Genomic DNA, 13,948 nt, shown 5'->3' on the forward strand with positions numbered 1-13,948 from the left:
ATGTTTTCTCTCATTCTAACACTTACAAGATTTCTAAACATCAAAGCATTGTTTTATGCAGAATATATACTTTTCTTCTCAATATAGTAATTAAGAAATTAGTACTGACATTTTACAAAGGAAAATGAAGTTTTTCTGTTTTTCAGATTTTTCTCAAGGAAATATTTATTCAAATTATTCATATATGTTCTCTTAATACTTTGATCCTAAATCTCACTCTATGACCAGCACCACTGATAAGAAATTGTCTTGATCAGAGGATAGCAGCCCTGGCATACTCCAATTTTCCTCCTAAGTGTATACTACTAGTTAAAAGAAAATGAGATCTCCTTTTCTACATTTCTCATTTTTGTTTTCTCTTTAAGAATGACTTCTCTAAGGGAATCTTACTGCATTGTTGGTGGGAGTATAAACTTGTTCAACCACTTTGGAAAGCAATATTGAGTTTCCACAAAAGACTCCACATAGAGCTCACCTATGACCCAGCAATCCCACTTTTGGGCATTTACCCAAATGTTTACAAACAAGACCACACTAAAGCTACCAGCACAACTATGTTTATTGCGGCATTATTTTCCATAGCTAAGATCTGGAACCAACCCAGATGCCCCTCAGTAGATGAATGGATCAAGAAAATGTGGTATATATGCACAATGGAATTCTATGCCTCCATCAGAAAGAATGACATTGCCCCATTTGTTAGGAAATGGAAAAACTTGGAAAAAAATTATATTAATTGAAGTAAGCCAAGCCCAAAGAAACATAGGTCTCATGGTTTCTCTTATTTGCAATATCTAGTATATGTATGAGTCAAGCAGAAAAGTTCAGATGTGATGTGAGGAAAATGAACCCTTAGATATGTATTTAAATGTTTTTTTTTTCATGCATTTGTTTCTAACTCATTTATAAGATTATTTCTTTGTTGCTTTGTATGTCCTTCCCCCACAGTATAACCCCTGAATTCACTATATTTGATGTTGGTATAATTTGTGGAGGAGATGGGGAAAAATAAGTCATTTAAGGATACAAGTGGACCCATTGCAACTATGAGAAGTACAAGTTGCCATGTCGAAAATGAACTTTACAACGTTGCTGTGGGCCGGGGGGGGGATTGGGTGTGGGGGCGCGGGGGAGGCTGGGAATGGATGTGAAGGGTAAACAAAAGAGGAGGCTGCAATGCTTGATAAGAAATGTACTCATTATCTTGCCCATGTAATTGTAACCTCTCTGTACAGTATGTTCACAAAAAATTAAAATTAAAATTAAAAAAAAAATTTTGGGGGCTGGGAAGTTGGCTCAGTGGTAATGTGCTTGCCTTGCATGCTTGAGGCCCTGGGTTCGATTCCTCAGCACCACATAAGCAAAAAGGAAAAAGCCGGAAGTGGCACTGTGGCTCAAGTGGTAGAGCATTAGCCTTGAGCTGAAGAGCTGAGGGACAGCGCTCAGGCCCCACAACCGGACCCCCCAAAAAAAAAATTAAAAAAAAAATTTTTGGGGTCTAGTTGTGGGGCCTGAACTCTGGACCTAGGCGCTGTCCCTGAACTCTTCAGCTCAAGGCTAGCATTCTACCACTTGAGCCACAGTTACACTTCTGGCTTTTTTCATTTTGCTTATGTGGTGCTGAGGAATTGAACACAGGGCCTCTGGCATGCAACGCAAGCGCTCTACCACTGAGCCATCTTCCCAGCCCAGCCTTATGTATTTTAAAATACCAGATTTTCTAATTTTCAACTTAAAGAATCCTTAAAAAAAGCCTTTTCCAAAAATGTGATAATTCTTTGTGTGTGTGTGTGGGGGGGGGGTTGGGTCCAGTCGTGGGGCCTGAACTCTGGGCCTCGGCGCTGTCCCTCAGCTCTTCAGCTCAAGGCTAGTGTTCTACCACTTGAGCCACTGCACCACTTCCAGCTTTTTTCTTTTTGCTTATGTGGTGCTGAGGAATAGAACTCAGGGCCTCAAGCATGCAAGGCAAGCACTCTACCACTGAGCCACCTTCCAAGCCCCACTATGTGATAATTCTTTAAAATTTTTGGTAATGTCCAAACCTCATAACCTTTTGAATTTCAAACTTAAACTCACACAATTTTTTTACCACATGTTGACAGTTTTTAATCTTGAACATGTTCACACACATACAAAACACACACAGACCTTTTTTTTTTTTTTGGTCTGGTTGTGGGGCCTGAACTCTGGGCCTGGTTGCTTTCCCTCATCTCTTCAGTTCTAGGCTAGCGCTCTACCACTTGAGACACAGCGCCACTTCCAGCTTTTTCTTTTTGCTTATGTGGTATTGAGGAATCGAACCCAGGGCTTCAGGCATGCAAGGCAAGTGTTCTAACACTGAGCCACCTTCCCAGCCCCCACACACAGATCTTAATGCATGCAAAAATGAAAATCAGTTGTATGTACATTTTCTGAAATTCAGTGGCAAGAGATTTTTTTTCACCAATCTTACACTTACAGATGACAAAAATTTAAGATAAGACTTTAACAAAGCACTCTTTTCTTTTTTTGGGGTGGAGGGTCTGGCCATGGGGCCTGAACTCTGGGCCTGGGTGCTGTCCCTTAGCTCTTCAGTTCAAGGCGAGCACTCTACCACTTGTGCCACAGCACCACTTCTGGCTTTTTTTTTCTTTGTGCTTATGTCATGCTGAGGAAGAGAACACAGGGCCTCATGCATGCATGGCAAGCACTCTACCACTGACCCACCTTCCCAGCCCTAACAAAGCACTTTTTCTTGGCTATGCTTTTTCAGGGCTTGCTTGTTGAGCCAGGTATTTTACCAATTGGCCTTTTAAGTACCTTCGGTTGGAGGAAGGCTGTGGGATGGGGCTGGGGGGGTCACCTGAAACTAAACTGGCCTGATTCTATTACCCAATTTTAGACAAGAGCACTTTATAAATGGTTACACTATCAGGACCAGTTCAAAGTCCAAACCAGGCACAAAATCTTCTACACTGGACAGCCACCACAGGGAGAAAATGCAGCCTAAAGCTTTTCCATGCCCCACCTCTTGACTGCTGTAAATCAAGGAGGGAAACTTAGCAGGCTCAGCCCGAGACTGGAACTTTTATTCCCCTCAGAGATGTTCAAGTAAATAAGAAAACACAAATAAACACAAACACCAAGGATCCAAATTTAAAACTGGTATCCATTCTAAAACAAGACAAAACAACACAAAAACCGAAGGCAGAGTTGGGGACTAATGAGCCCCCAACTCATCTCTACCAAAACTCTATGCTCTCCCACTGAGCAAGCTGAATCCAGAGTCTGCTGCATGAGCCTGCCACTCTCACCCAGAACTTCTCTACCTCAAAAAAACATATAACAGAAAACACTCCAAAGTAAACAAGACAGACTAGTGGCTACAAAGACAAAATCAGGTCTCAGTGAATGGGGAATCATCTCACCACCATTCACAAGTGGGACTCAAATCCATTTACCAGGAGACTCGAACCCCCTCTACTCACCTCCAGAGGATTTTTCTTTTAAATTCCTGCAAACATTGGCCCTGGTGCCTTCCAAGGCAGAGGAGAAATCCCAATCATCTTGGGGCAAGGGAAAGAAGTCCCTATCATCCATTCCCTCAGATTGACAGGTTCTCCCCCATGCTCAGACCCTCTGAACCAAGGCCTGAGGCTAAGATCTTGCTGGGGCCACTTGCAGGTGGTCAGTGGCAGTTTCATAATTGACAAAGAAACAAGTTACCAAAGCAGAACCAGCAGGGTTAGCCAAGGGGGTGGGTTTTCTAGCAAGTCTTGCCACACCAATATATATGGGATCTGGTCCGAATGGCCATGTAGTCCTGGAACAAAAATCAACCCCTTGACTCTGAATATGGTTGGTAAGTCGAAGGTCCCTTCAGCTGGCCACCCCATGTCAAAGGTGGCCCATTCCGACTGGCAGCAAGTAATTAGTTTTTCCTTTTTTAATTTCCACACTCAAATTGTATGCTCTTTCTTTTACACCCTTGAAATGGTCAGTCAGGAGGGAAAGGGGGCGGTCAGAGTCTGTCCCATGTCGTCCCTTAAACAAAGAACAGAAAATAGTAAGCAACAGGTAGACCCAAAAGTAACAGACACACAGCCACAAATTTCTCCCATCAACTGGATACACACACTGAAAACAACAAAAGGGGACATCAGCCCCACATCAATCTGTGGGAGTGACCCACCTTGCCTCATTAGAGTTTTCAGGAGAATAAGGGGACTGTACATCCCCTTCCCTTCAGATGAGGGGTTTCCACATCCATCCAGGTTTTAAGGGAATGAGGGAACTCGTCCCTTTCCCTCTAGGAACTCAGATGAGGGTGTGCACATGAAGCAAGTCGTCCCTTGCCCTCGAGGGGGTCTGGAACATCTTCCAAGATCCTCGGTCAGTGATGTTACCAGCGTGTCCACCTGAGTCTTATGCCAACCCGTGCAGATTCAAATTTTGGGCCCCAAAACAAAACAATCAAGAGACCAGATGAGACAAAGAAGACAATAAAACTCACCGATTGGGGTCTGACTATCTGGATCGGGGTTCTGGCGTCTGGGGATCCTGGATGAGCCCCCAGCAATATGTTGGGCCAGGCCACAGAATCCCAAAGACCACCAAGGAGTTGAATCCGATGCAAGTACATGAGAGCCATTTATTGCAAGCTCGAGCTTGGACTCACAATCGTCAAATTTTTAAGAGGAATAGCTCAGTTCCACAAAAGGGGTATGCAGAAGCTATACACTACTTTACTGATTATCAGGCATGAAAGTTTCCTATTCAATCCTTCCCAGTCATGTTGTATGTAACAGATCAAATATAATAATAAACCTTTAAGAGGCAAGCATATTTTCTTAGATATGAGGGAGGGAGAAAAATGATTTATTCCACAATCAAATGGATAAAGTCAGGAAAGAAAAGTCTGAGGTCCCCTGGATATGTAGTCTAGAGTTACTGACCAGAACTTTTAGGATCTGAGAACTCATAGGAATTCAAAACAAAATAGGGCATGTGTCCTTATCTCACAATCACTCATCAGCCCACCTAGAATTGGGTGAATGAAAAATTAGACCTGTGGCTGTGGACCAGAAGATGCCTTTCCTTGGTACTAGGATGCATACAAGAGCTGCCTGTGACAGAAAGATGCTGTCAATTTCTTTTTGGTGGCTTTTCTCCTTTGGGGAAGGAGTAGAGCACTCAGAACTTCATGTTCTGAGTGCTCTATCTTGCGTTTGCATCCTGAGCTCTCAAAAAATCCTCAGCTCTTTCAGAATTGGGTGGAAAAATTCCACCTTTGGCTGTGGACAACAAGAGGGGTTTTCTTCTGTGCTAGGATGCACCAAGGATCCGTTTGTGTCAGAACGATGTTGTCTATGTCTCTTTGGTGACTTCTCCCTCTCCCTACCTCTTTCTTGTTTATTTCTCCTCTTCCCTTATTCCTTTTATCTTTACCTCTCCCTTTTCTTCCCACTCATTTTCTCCCTCCTTTCATCTCTCCTTCACTTTCTTTCTCTCAAACAAATATTTCTATTACATTATTTGTTGCCTTAGATGAAGAGTATTCATTGTAGAGAATGTGTATTAGTTTGAAGTTCATTTGTTTTTACCTCATGATATTTTGTAGTTTTCTTTGCATATTTCTGAGATATGGGCTTTTCTTTTTTTATTTAAATTTAATTTTTTGTGAACATACTGTACAGAGGGGTTACAATTACATGGGCAGGACAATGCGTACATTACTTATCGAGCATTGCAGCCTCCTCATTTGTTTACCCTCCACATCCCTTCCCAGCATCCTCCCCACCCCCCACGTAATCCTCCCCCCCACACACACACCAATGATGTAAAGCTCATTTTCAACATGACAACTTGTATTTCTCATGGTTGCAACAGGTCCACCTGTATCCTTAAACGACTTGTTTTTCCCCATCTCCTCCACAGGTTATACTGACATCAAATATAGTGAAAGCGGGGGTTATACTGTGGGGGAGAGACATACAAAGCAACAAAGAGATAATCTTATAAATGCATTAGAAACAAATGCATGAAAGAAAAAAAACATTAAAATACATATCTAAGGGTTCATTTTCCTAACAACACATTATCTGACTTATTCTGCTTGACTCATACATATATTAGATATAAGGGAAACCATGGGACCTATGTTTATTTGGGCCTGGTTTACTTCACTTAATATAATTTTTTCCAAGTCTTTCCATTTCCTAACAAATGGGGCAATGTCATTCTTTCTGATGGAGGCATAGAATTCCATTTTGTATGTATACCACATTTTCTTGATCCATTCATCTACTGAGGGGCATCTGGGTTGGTTCCAGATCTTAGCTATGGAAAGTAATGCTGCAATAAACATAGTTGTTCCAGTAGCTTTAGTGTGGTCTTGTTTGTAAACATTTGGGTAAATGCCCAAAAGCGGAATTACTGCGTCATAGGGGAGCTCTATGTGACGTCTTTTGAGGAACCTCAATATTGCTTACCAAAGAAAGTGGTTGAACAAGTTTACATTCCCACCAACAATGAAGTAAGGTTCCCTTCTGTCCACATTCCCTCCAGCATCTGTTGTTGTTAGAGTTCTTGATTTTTGCCATTCTAACTGCAGTGAGGTGGTATCTCAATGTTGTTTTGATTTGCATTTCTTTTATGGCTATGGATGTTGAGCATTTCTTGATGGGTCTATTGGCCATCCTTCTTTCTTCTTCAGAGAAGTTTCTCTTCAAGTCTTTAGCCCACTTTTTTATTGGTCAGTTGTTTCTTTGAGGATTTGTTGTTGGGGGATTTAATTTTTTAAGTTCCAAGTATATTTTAGATATGAGACCCTTGTCCGTTTTATGGCGAGTGAAGATCTTCTCCCAATCCGTGGGCTTTCTATTGATCTTGCTAGGTATGTCCTTTGCCATGCAGAAGCTTTGCAACTTCATGCAATCCCATTTGTCCACCCTTTCTTTGATTTGTTGTGTTTCCGGGTCTCTATTCAGAAAATTTCGGCCTGAGCCAAGGAGACCTAGGCTTTCTTCTATTCCATCCTGTAATGTTTTCAGAGTTTCTGCTTTGACTTCGAGGTCTTTGATCCATTCGGAGTTGACTCTGTTGCAAGGTGATATATAAAGATCTAGCTTTAGTTTTCTACAACTAGTTAACCAATTTTGCCAGCACCATTTACTGAAGAGGCTGTCTTTCTTCCATTCTATTGTTTTAGCTTCCTTATCGAAGATTAGATGGCTATAGGTCTGTAGGTTCATTTCTGGGTTTCAATTCTATTCCATTGGTCCGGAGGTCTGTTCTTATGCCAATACCAAGCTGTTTTGATTACTATGGCTTTATAGTAGAGTTTGAAATTTGGCATTGCTGTTCCTCCAGCAGTGATCTTTCCGTTGAGGATCGTTTTTTGCTATTCAGGGTCTTTTATTGTTCCATATGAATTTTTGGATTGCCTCTTCTATTTCCTTGAAGAATGAGGTTGGAATTTTGATGGGTATTGCATTGAATTTGTAGATAGCCTTGGGAAGTATTGCCATTTTCACGAAGTTAATCTTTCCAATCCAGGAGCATGGGAGGTTTTGCCATTTTCTAAATTCTGTTTTGATTTCCTTTTTCAAGATTTTAAAGTTTTCATCATAGAGGTCCTTCACTTCTTTGGTTAAGTTAATTCCTAGGTATTTTATTTTTTGTGTGTGGCTATTACAGATGGAATTGCTTTCCTAATTTTAGCCACACTTTTCTCATTGTTGGCATACAGAAAAGCCATTGATTTTGGGGGGTTAATTTTATAAGCTGCATTGAGATATGGCCTTTTCTATGTTGCCTAAGAAGGTCTCAAATTCAAGGGATTATTCTCACTCTCTTAAAAAATCTGGGCATATCTGGATCTATGGTAATACACTGTGACACCCAGCTTCTTTTGAAGTCTGCAATCAGGGAGTGTCATGTTATTTCTCCTTAGCTATCTCCCAAATTAGAAGGATGCCTGGAATATTTCTAAATCAGCTTCAAGTTTGTTAGAATGTACTTACATTCATTGGGTTGAAACTATGCATCAGAAGTGACACATTCTTAAGCCTAAGAGCTAAGCATCATCATGTCCACTGTTAAGGATGTGCATTCTGCTTTGATAAATTCAAAATCTCTGTACTTTATAGACTTCCCTCTCCTTTAGAAAACAGGATCCAATCAAATAAAATTTCACTGTGGACAGGGAACAGAATCAGATCAATTATTTCTGGGTTGGGAGATAATAAAAGAGAAAGCAAGCCACAAAACTTTCCAGAACCTAGAAGGCACCAGTTCACAGTTAACATGCTTTATTTCCTTGAATTTCTTATTTATAAGCTGTTGTTGTCACTGGGCTATGATTAAACACAGTCATCACAACTCCTCCCTTTTCATCAGACTGAAGTTTGATTGCCCCATTGTGAAATCTTCCAGATGGCACTGTGCCAATTCTTAGGTCCTGTCCAGTCCTGTGGACAGCTTCTGTTGTTCAATTCCAAATCTTCAACAAGAGTGAAAAATGCATCTTTTGTCTTGTAGTCATCCCAATCCTGATTGTATATTTCTCTTTTAACAAGAGATTGTCAGACATTTGCAGGCATCTTTTTTGGAGTCCAGTCATGGCGCCTGAACTCTGGGCCTGGGCACTGTCCCTCAGTTCTTCAGCTCAAGGCTAGCGTTCTACCACTTGAGCCACAGCACCACTTCCAGCTTTTTTTTTCTTATGTGGAGCTGAGGAATTGAACCCAGGGCCTCATGCATGCAAGGCAAACGCTCTACCACTGAGCCACCTTCCCAGCCCCATTTGCAGGCATTTTTATGTTTCATGTGGGTTCATCTTTCTCTGGGCCTTCATTCACTCACTGAGCCTTCATTGTCTTTATTCTTCCTTCACTTAGACTTCATCCAGCTGCCAAACCACCTCTTTGATGAAGCACAGAAGTCAAGAACAAAAATATTATTTCTGCCAGAACTCAAGACAGCCTCAAACGTGGCATCTTTTCTTCCTTTGACTGAAAGCTTTGATAAATCCTGATTACTGTTTTTTAAGTATCATCATCACTATTAGTGTGTCAATGAAGAGAGAAAACAAGAAACATTAACATGACTGTCAAAAGTATCCTTGGCAGGGCTTACATTTATAGAAGAGGAAAGAAGGGAACTGTTGTTCAAGTTTTGGTGAAAGTAAGTCTTATCATGACTGATGGTTTCACTGGGGAATAAGAAAAATCCTAACAGAAACTAGTGCCACATTTGGATGGAATCATAGAGTTAACTGTCAGACTTCAGGGTTCTGCACTTAGTCACTCCCCAGAGACTTGGACCCAAGGAGATGCTATTCCACTCTAGTGATGAGAGCTTCATGAAGTAGAATCACTTTCCCCATCAACCTCTCTAAATCTTCTCTTTCAACTCTTTTGGGAAAAAAAGGCTCCATTTGCATGGTGCTTCTCAGTCAAGGTTTCCATAAACTGTTTTGGAAGTCCTCAGATATCTTCCTGGAATCCAGTCTAGGATGCCCGTAACAGGAAATGATGCATGAACTGACTACAATATTCAGCCTGCCATCTATTTCCATATAGTCAAGAAGTCCCTGTTGATTTGTGCCTCTAGGTTTCCTGACACCTCTCAATGATATCTGATGTAAAAGAATCAATGTCTTGACACCTGATCATATTCTTCACCAATGCAACCCAAGGAGAAGTATGGGTTAGCCCTGGTATAATTATTAACTTACCATATTAACACTGAGTGAATGATGCCTTCTCTCTCCATAATACCTATAATTTTAGCTACGCAAGTGGTTAAAATTTAAGGAAAACTGTTAAGATGGCCCAGGCAGATAAATCTGAGAGACTCTTATTTCTAATTATACAGCAAAATGGTGGAAGTGGAGGTATGCACCAAATCACAGAGAAACAGCCTTGCAATAAACCTCATGAAAAATCCTAAGCTCAGACCCCAGTACTGGCACCCTCACTGCATGCACACATACACATGCATGTGCACAAGTGCACATGCACGCATGCACACACACACACACACACACACACACACACACACACACACACACACACACACACAATGCCCTTTATATAAAATGACAAGTCTGAACAAAATGAGATGGAAGATTTCCAGAATTCTAATTCCCAGCTCTATCATTTCAGATCTCTAACCCTCACATTCCTCCTTTATGCAAATAATAAAATGAGTCTGCTCAGCTTTACAATTGAAAGGGAAAACACACACACACACACTCAGAGCAGAGAATGTCACTCCCACTCAAACCACATGCTTAGACCCACATTTACATAAAGATATCCATTCAGGCACACACACACACACACACACACACACACACACACACACACTGAGGAAGGTACACAGAAGTTCCTGTGGCACAGGGCCTGAGATCTGGGTGGATAGGGCGTGTCTTAGCAGCTGAGAAGCTTGTACTGTCAGGTTGACTGGGCTGTGGTATCTCCCGCTGCACTTTCTTTAGGTCTCTTCTCCCTGTCAATGGACTGACAGGAACCTGCCTAGCAATCAGCTCTTGGAGGGAAGTGGAAGACAGCAGCCGGACTTGGCCAGGAGATCAATTTAGGGCCAGTCCCCCAGCTCAGGCATTTCCTGAAGCAGAGAGTGCAGGACAGGCAAGCTCCAAATACTGCACCTTGGAGGGAGGCCTGCATTGGAGAACACTTGGGTTTTCTCCTTCCTTCTCATAGCCCTGGTAGGCCCTTGCTGCTGCATGCAACCTCCACTTCTGGGCCACCTCTCCTGTCTCCCAAACAGTGCTTGGAGGCCCCCCTCTCCCCCACTCAAATACATCTTTCTTCACTTCTTCATTCCTGGCTGATGTGTTGTGGCCCTCCCTCTCTCTGGCAATCTGTCGGCTTGTCTCCTGAGCTCTAGCCTTCCTGCCTTGTGTGTCCCTTCAATGCATCCACACTCCCTCCTGCCTTCACATTCTGTCCTGCCTGGGGTTCTCAGTTCACCTCCTCCTCCTTCGGTGAATGGGTTTCCCCATCTGCTCTGCACTCCCCTCATTACTACTCACTTACTCTCCACAAACATACACCTCCCTTATCATCGCCCATGGCTTCTTTCTTCTCCAAATCGAAATTGCCTTTCCCACTCTACACTCTAGACCTGTCACCTCACTCAGGCACCCCGATTGACTTTCCTCTAAGCTGTCCTCTTCTTTGTGCATCCTCAACTCCCCCGACCATAGGGCTCTTCTTTCCTTCCCTGTGGTCAGCATTCCCCTGTCTGTTTTAGGGCTGATGCCTCTCTTTCCAGTCTTCTGCCCTCTGGTTCTGCTTGTGGGATCTGTCCATCTTTCAACAGCCTTTCCTCACTCAATGAGCAGAATCTTGGAGAGTCCCCTCCCTTGCAGCTGGGTGCCTGGGAGTCTGGCCATACTGCACATGGGCTTCTCCTGCAGAGCCACACCCCCTCGCAGCGCTGGTTTCCTTGGTACTTCATTGAGGCAAGGTGCATCATTGGGACCTGTGGGTGCAGGTGAGCCAGCCTTCAAACCCATGACCACAGACTGTGATGCAGCCCAAAGCCGGCCCCAGGTCACCTTTCCCCGGGCAGAATGGCACCTTCTGGAGCGCCTGGTGTGGTCCTGGGGCACCCAAGCTGCCCATTCAGGGCAGGCCTAAGTAGGCTGCAAACAGCCTCTGCACGTCCTTCCTCTGTCTGGGCCTGAGTCTGGGCCTGAATTGAGCTTTTCTCTCTCCCTCCCCTTCGCGTTGCAGAAAGCTTCTGGTCCCTAAGTGCCACCTCTCCTTTCCATCCAGGCTTCAACTCTCACTGTCCAAAACAGCTGTCTTGATGGCCAGCCACCGCATAGAACCCAGCAGGTCAGAGCATCCGAGAAGCACAGCAGCACAGCAGAGCCCACACCTCCTTCTCTCCTCACTTGCCTTATCCTCTAAGGATGAGGGGAGGCAAGCCCACCACCATCACCCCTGCTCCTTCTTGCTGCCAATGTTCTGTGGAGAGATCTATCTCAAACTCCAGCTGAGACTCTGGGTGCCAGCGCCTCACAGCCTCATCCTAAACACTTGGGTAGCATGCTCTGGGCTGGGTGCCCGGCTAGGATGATCCCTGAAATCTGCCTCAGCTGAAGTACAGTAGCTTCCAGCTGAGACTCTGGGTGCCAGCGCCTCACAGCCTCATCCTAAACACTTGGGTAGCATGCTCTGGGCTGGGTGACCGGCTAGGATGATCCCTGAAATCTGCCTCAGCTGAAGTACAGTAGCTTCCAACAGTCACAATCACGATGCTCATCAACGTTGTCAGTGACATCACCATCATCAAAGGCTGCTTGTCAGCCTGGGTCTCACATTGCAAGTGCTGGCTTTCAGGGGCAATTGCTCATGAATTGCACACATGATCTGACGGGAACCCCAAGCTCTCCAGGCAGGAAAGTACACAGGCTCGCTTACACTCAGCACACAAGCTGTCAAACCTCACACCCTCACATATACATACGGCCACACATGCACAAGGGGTCCCTCACAGGTAAAGACACCCACACATCATACATATTCAGCACAAAGAATATCATTCCCATTCAATCCACATGCTTAGATCCACACTTACATACAGATTTCCATTCAGGCACACACAGTCTCTCTCTCTCTCTCTCTCTCTCTCTCTCTCTCTCTCTCTCTCTCTCTCTCTCTCTCTCTCTCTCTCTCACACACACACACACACACACACACACACACACAAACAGACACAAGGAACCAAGACTCCCTGGTGAGGAAGGTGCACACAAGTTCCGGTGGCATAGGGCCTGGTTGCTGTGTGTGGAACCTGAATTCCTGGTGTGGATAGTGTGTGACTTAGAGGCCTAGAACCTTGTACTTTAAGGTGACTGGACTGCGGTAGGTATCTCCAGCTGCACTCTCTTTTGGTCTCTTCTCCCCTGCCAATGATCTGCAAGGCACCTGGCTAGTAATCAGCTCTTGGAGGGAATTGGGAGACAGAAGCAGGGCCGGACCAGAAGGTCAGTTTAGGGCCAGTCCTCCAGCCCAGGCATTCCCGGAAGCCAAGAGTGCAGGGCAAACAAGCTCCAAATACTGCACCTTGGAGGGAGGCCTGCATCAGAGAATACTTGGGCTTTCCTTCCTGCTTGCAGCTTTGGTAGGCCCCTGCTGCTGCATGCACCTCCACTTCAAGGCTACCTCTCCTGTCTCCCAACCAGTGCTTGGAGGTTTCCTCAGCGATGAAATATATCTTTCTTGACTTCTTCATTCTTGGCTGATTTGTTGTAGCCCTCCCTCTCTCTGGCAATCTGTTGGCTTCTCTCCTGAGCTCTAGCCTTCCTGCCTCATGTGTCCCTTCATTGCATCTATGCTCTGTCCTGCCCTCCCATTTTGTCCCTGCCTCGGGTTCTCAGTTCACCTCCTCCTCCTCGTTTGGTGAAGATGCATCCCCTATGTGCTCCATACTCCCCTCATGACTTCTTACTTACTCCACGAAAACACAATCCTCCCTTATCACTGCCTATGGCTTCTTTCTTCTCCAAATGAAATCAGATTTCCCACTCTACACTCTTGATGCCTGTCACCTCACTCAGGCACCCGATTCACTTTCCTTTAAGCTGTCCTCTCCTTTGTGCATCCTCAACTCCCCCAACCATAGGGCTCTTCTTTCCTTCTCTGTGGTTAGCATTCCTCTGTCTGCTTTATGTGTTAGAGCCATGGCCTTGAGCAGTAATATGCTCACAAACAGAAGCCAGAACCTGAATTGAAGCCCACGATGATTGGGCACTTACCACACCCCCTACACACACACAAACACACAAAAAGTAGAAGAGATGTTATCAAGAATTTTATCAGAGGGCTGGGAAGGTAGCTCAGTGGTAGAGCACTTGCCTTGCATGCATGAGGCCCTGGGTTTGATTATTCAGCACCACATAAGCAAAAAAGAAAAAAGAAAAAAGCCA

Source organism: Dipodomys merriami, unplaced genomic scaffold (assembly GCF_024711535.1).
Source record: "Dipodomys merriami isolate MVZ:Mamm:240054 unplaced genomic scaffold, mDipMer1.0.p SCAF_350, whole genome shotgun sequence".
In the NCBI taxonomy this organism is placed as follows: domain Eukaryota; kingdom Metazoa; phylum Chordata; class Mammalia; order Rodentia; family Heteromyidae; genus Dipodomys; species Dipodomys merriami.